This window comes from Triticum aestivum, chromosome 6B (genome assembly GCF_018294505.1).
Source record: "Triticum aestivum cultivar Chinese Spring chromosome 6B, IWGSC CS RefSeq v2.1, whole genome shotgun sequence".
NCBI classification, from domain to species: Eukaryota; Viridiplantae; Streptophyta; class Magnoliopsida; order Poales; family Poaceae; genus Triticum; species Triticum aestivum.
Genome location: NC_057810.1, coordinates 717,622,460 through 717,628,312, shown reverse-complemented (window position 1 = coordinate 717,628,312; position 5,853 = coordinate 717,622,460).

Genomic DNA, 5,853 nt, shown 5'->3' with positions numbered 1-5,853 from the left:
GCATACTTCTAAAACTAGTACATCTTTGCTAACTACGAAGTTATTACTATGTTTTTCAACAGATAATCCCGAATGATTGTGTGCCTCATCTGATGTATACGCATGGTCGCCTTGATGTTTTGAACATACAACCAGGTCATCCTACGAATCTCAACTATCCATACCGGATTTCTAAAAGAAGTGGAGACATGACAATCAAAGAATGGAAAAAATGTATGGACAGTCGTAAGGAGGTTCTTGGAAGCAAAAGGAAGCGAAGCGCAAGAATTGGAGAAGGATGATCTCCATTCTTCATAATGGAGAGTCAGGGTCTATATTGTTTTATGCTATTTTACCTTAAGGGTGTTTAGGTCCTACCTGATACTGATGAACATGTGCTAAGAACAATTAAGTAGGGTTGGGTTCGATGACTATGAGGATGATGATCGTATGACTTGTTATTAATAACGAGTAGAAGTTATATGATGATGCATGATTAGTAGGACTTGTTATTATATATGATGATGTATGATGCAAGCATGAAGAGTTATTATATATCAGCGGGTGAAATGAACATAGCAGTAGCGTTGGTAAACGAAGCACGAAGATATAAGAGAGGCCACTTCTCTCTATTAGCCAGCTAATAACAACCTAAATTAACCCCCAAAACCCCTAAATCAGCCCCTTCCAAAAAAAAACCTCAGCTCCAGCCAGTTGCTGACGCGTGGATGCCTTTTGGTCCCGGTTTATGTCACCAACCGGGACCAAAGGCCCCCCCTTGCCTGGGCTGCCCGCAGTGGCCACGTGGAGGCCTATCTGTCCCGGTTCGTGTAAGAACCGGCACTAAAGGCCAAGGGCATTAGTACCGACCTTTTAGTCCCGGTTTTTAAACCAGGACAAAAGGCCCTTACGAACCGGAACAAATGGTCCTTTTTTACTAGTGCATACACATACATATATACACTCCCTTGTGTTGTTGGTCTAATTTTTAACCATACATGTTTTTCTATTTGCGATTAAAGAAGTGGCGGAGCTACAAAAGAAAAGTTGGGCTGGCCAGAGAATACAAATGTTTTCAAATTCTGAACCATATATACATATTTAAGCTAGAGAAAAATTCACTACAGGTCCAATTACTCGCGCTAGCGCCAGGTTTAGTCCCTGTGGTTACAAATACCCTAACGCTCTGTTTGGATGTAGACATCCAAGACCTGTATATTGCATTGGCTCCAATGCCTAATATCCCAAGGCATTGGCATTGAGCTGCAATGCCACACTTTCTGTTTGGATGTTCTTGTATTCGACACTTGGAATTCAAGGGACGGAGCAATGCCAAATCTTGTTTGGATGCGCATAGTGTAGAATTGGGCATTGTGACATGTATGAACATTAAATTTGATCATCATGCCATATATTTGAGAGATTATGTATTATAATACAATAAAAATGCATGCAAATAATTTAAAAATTGGCACAGACAACATCAATTGTCCAAAATACATGAAAAATTTGCTGAAAAGTGTACATAGGCAACATGAGCACATTATCATGCACTGGACAAGATCAACTCCTCAAAAACATGAAAAATAGGCTGAAAACTATACATTACAGTAGTATACAGCAGCATATTATGATGAACTTGATAACACTATCAACTGTTCAAAAACATGAAAAATTAGGCTGAAAACTATATGTAACAGCCACATATCATTATGAACTTGAGAACATCAATTTGTCCAAAAATATCAGCAGCAACATATTATGGTAACCTTGCCAACAACATTACATATTATAACATGTCTCACACCATCCAGAACACATAGCAAGTCTTGTGCATAACAATGCAACTTTAGGACAAGTTTAGAAGTCTCTCACAAACTAGGAGAACTAAAAGTAGCAACACACATACATATTATCCATCAAGAGCCATTCTACTAATTCAACATCAACAGCCATTCCTTCCTGAAGTTCATGGGAAGCTCAAGAAGCGCTTGGTACAAGCGTTCGGTAAGGATCAACTTACCATAAGATCGCAATATGTCACCACGAGCTAGATCAGGGATCATCTCAAGTGTCGCAAGGATTTCAGCAGGAGGTGTAACTTGGTGTCACATCCCTAGTTCTGACAATGTCTAGTGCATGCATTAGGGTGTTACATCATGTTTAAATTTCATTAAACCTGAGATGGGGATGGACTAAGCCCTAACACCAAATGAATTCAACTAGGGTCAAAATAAAACCCTTTTCATTGAACTCAAAATGTCCTCTAAAAATGTTCAACATTTCTGGTTTGAGGTGGAAGCATCTACCAAAAATGGTTTATATTTTTGCAGGGCATATTTGGTCACTGAATTAAATCATATTGTATTTGACTTTGGGCATTTAAATATTATAAATAATTTAAATGCTCAAATAAATGTTGGAAGTTGATAAGGGTCACTGGAATAATTCAGAAAGCACCCATAATTATTTCCAGGATTTTATAAAATGATTTGATATTAAAACAAATCAAAAACAAATTGCAGAAATAGAAAAAAAATAAAACAGAACAGTAAATAGAAAAAAGAGAGAGAGAAGCCCAGCTTACCTGGCGCCACGAGCCGGCCCAGCTCCCCCCCCCCTGGCCGGCCCAGCCCACCAGCGCCTCCCCTGTCGCCTTCCTCCTCTGCCAGGAGGACGGGCACGCGCCCGGCGCGCGCGGCCACGCGCCCCGGCCACCTCCTCCCTGCTTCGGCCACCTCCTGCCTCCCTGCTTGCCTCCACCACTCCCTGGAGACGCCACGCGGCCCCACGAACTCCCTCACTCTCTCCCGAGCTCTCCCCCCTCCTCTGTTTCTCTCTCCCTCTCGTGCCGAGCGCAGCCATCACCACCGACGCTGTTCGCCGCCGCCACCGGCCACCCCTCGCCTCGCCGATGCCTCCAGAAGAACCGCCGCGCCTCCTTCTTCGTCTCCACCAAACCATGTGACGCCGGAAGCCTCGGAGCGCCGTCCCCGACGTCTTCTTCCTCCTCGGGCCACCGAGATCGCCGGCGACCTCCCGTCGTCACCAGCCCCTCCCCGAGCTCGCTGACCTCCTCTACGACACCGCTGTGAGCTCCTCTTCGTTCTTCCCCTCTCCCCACCATCAATTGCATCCCCTAGCCGTGGTTTCTGTGATGGCCGAGAGCTCGCTGCCGCCGCCGTGAAGCTCGCCGTTGCTAGCGACCCCTGCTGACCATGAAGAGCACCTGGACGAGTTCGACACGTCCCGCAGATGCTTCCCAACCCCCTAGCTTGTTCATTTGCAAGCTGCAGCCCCGCGCCGCTCGAACCCGTAGCTCCGGCCGCCGCCGTTCTGGTCGCCGCCGTCGACCCCGGCCTCCCCGCGCCCAGCTGCGTGCGCCCCTAGACGCGCGGGAGCACGGGCTCCCTCCTGGTGCCCTCAGGGTGCCCAACCGCAGCCTGTAGCGCCGCCTCGACCAACTCCGGCGAGTTCCCGCCGCTGTTGTGGTCGCCGGCGTCACCTGCTGACGTGGCGCCGGTTAATTAGTACTAATAACCCCGCTAAACACCCCCCCAGAGCCACTGCCATGTGGGCCCCTGCGCTTAATTAGGTTAATATAATTATTCTGTTAAAATTAGTGTTAGTGCCGTGGACCCCACGTGTCAGCTTTGACTCTGGCCCAGTCATCGTTGACCGGTCCCACCTGTCATTCACTCAATCCAGACCTGAGACACTGACCAGTGGGCCCCACTGGTCAGGTTTGACCCTGACCAGCCCTGTTGACTTGCTGACGCAAGCATGACGCAGTGCTGATGTCATAACTCATTTTCTGGATTTAATTTAATTTTGAAATTCCAGAAAATGCCTAAAACTTCAATAAATCATAGAAAATTAACCGTAACTCCAAATTAAATAAATTATATATGAAAAATTATCAGAAAAATTCAAGGAATCCATCTGTACCATTTTCATGCATGTTAGAACAACTTATAGCTGCTGTTTAGCACAAATCAATTAAAGGGCATTTAAATAATCACATATGGAGTTTGAATTTGAATTTTATATTCAACCAACTTCATTTAATCTGTTGCTAGTTGCATTAGCTCAAAACACATTCATATTGCCATGTCATAGCATGCATCATACTGTGCATTGCATTGATCGTGTTTCTTCTGTGTTGCCGGTATTTGTCCCCTCTCGATAGACGTGATACCGAGGATGTGATCGTTGACACTGATGAAGACTCAATGTTATCTTCAGAAGTGCCAGGCAAGCAAAACCCCCTTGTTCATTCTGATACAATCCTACTCTCTCGCTCCTGCTCTCTTTTACTGCATTAGGACAACACCGATTCATCTGTTACTTGCTGCGGTAGCTGAACCCCTTTATCCTTTGCATGACCTGTCATTGCCACAGTAAATAGATGAAACCCACTAGCATGAGTAGGAGTTGTTTGAGCCCTGATGTGCCTACTCATTCATGTTTGTTTGTCATGCCTGCTACTGCTTAGAGTTGAGTCAGGTCTGATTCATCGGGGATGAATCAGAGGCGTGTGAACATGTCCTACTGTGTGAGAGTTAAGTGTGTGAACACGATTTGGTAAAGGTAGCGGTGAGAGGCCATGTAGGAGTACATGGTGGGTTGTCTCATTGCAGCCATCCTCAGGAACTGAGTTCTGTGTTTGTGATCCATGATTCAGCTACTACCATACATTGGGCCCTGAAATATGACCCCGCTCGACTTCTTATTCACCCTAGTCCTCTGTCCAGGAGTTGCAAGTAGTTTCTGGTGTTTGTAGCTTACTGGAGGCCGTGGACAGCGCTGACCGTAGGGGTGGGCTGTGATGCGGTAGGTACGTGGCACGGTGTACCGGATGCCCGTTTGGTATCTCGGGAACCCTGTTCACATCGTTTGGGGTTGTGAGCGAAACTCCGGCCGGATCTCCTCATGGATGGAACCCGAATAGGCGATAAACCTGGACTAGAGACTTGAGTGTTTAGGTAGGTCGTGGTCTACACCCACGTCGGCTTTCGCTTGAAGTCTGCCGAGCACATGTCGTGTGCAGACGCTAAGTGGTGGAAACATGTATGAAGAAGTACACCCCTGCAGGGTTATCATCATCTATTCGAATAGCCGTGTCCACGGAAAAGGACCTCTGGGTTGCTTATATCAGTTCATAGACAAGTGAAAGTGGATACTTTAAAATGCGCAAGATAAGCGTGAGTGCTATGGATGGCGTTCTCGTAGGGAGACGGGAGCGGATCCATAGTGGTGTATTGATATGGTGAATATGTGGACTCGTGTGCGCCACCTCAAAGAGTTACATTGCAGTCGTAGTTTAGGATAGCCACCGAGTCAAAGCTGGCTTGCTGCAGTTAAACCCCACCACCCCTTTGTTGATAATGATGCATATGTAGATAGTTCTGATGTAAGTCTTGCTGGGTACATTTGTACTCACGTTTGCCTATTTTATGTTTTTGCAGAGAGACTTCAGTCTCACTAGTATTCCTGCGTGGTCTTCGACGTTTAGCTTGATACCTCAGCTACGATCTTGTGCCCTCGGCAGGATCTGATAGATAGTCAGGCTTCTCAGCCTTTTTCATTTATAGATGTCTGTACTCAGACATGATAGTTTCCGCTTGTGCTTTGACTTGTATGCTCTGATTGTTGGGTCATGAGACCCATGTTTGTAATATCTCGCTCCCCGGAGCCTATTGAATAACTACTTGAGTCGTAGAGTCATTTTGTGATGCCATGTTGTATTGCACATATCGAGCATATTGTGTGTATGATATTGAAATGCTTGGTATGTGTGGGATCTGACTATCTAGTTGTTTATCTTTAGTAGCCTCTCTTACCGGGAAATGTCTCCTAGTGTTTCCACCGAGC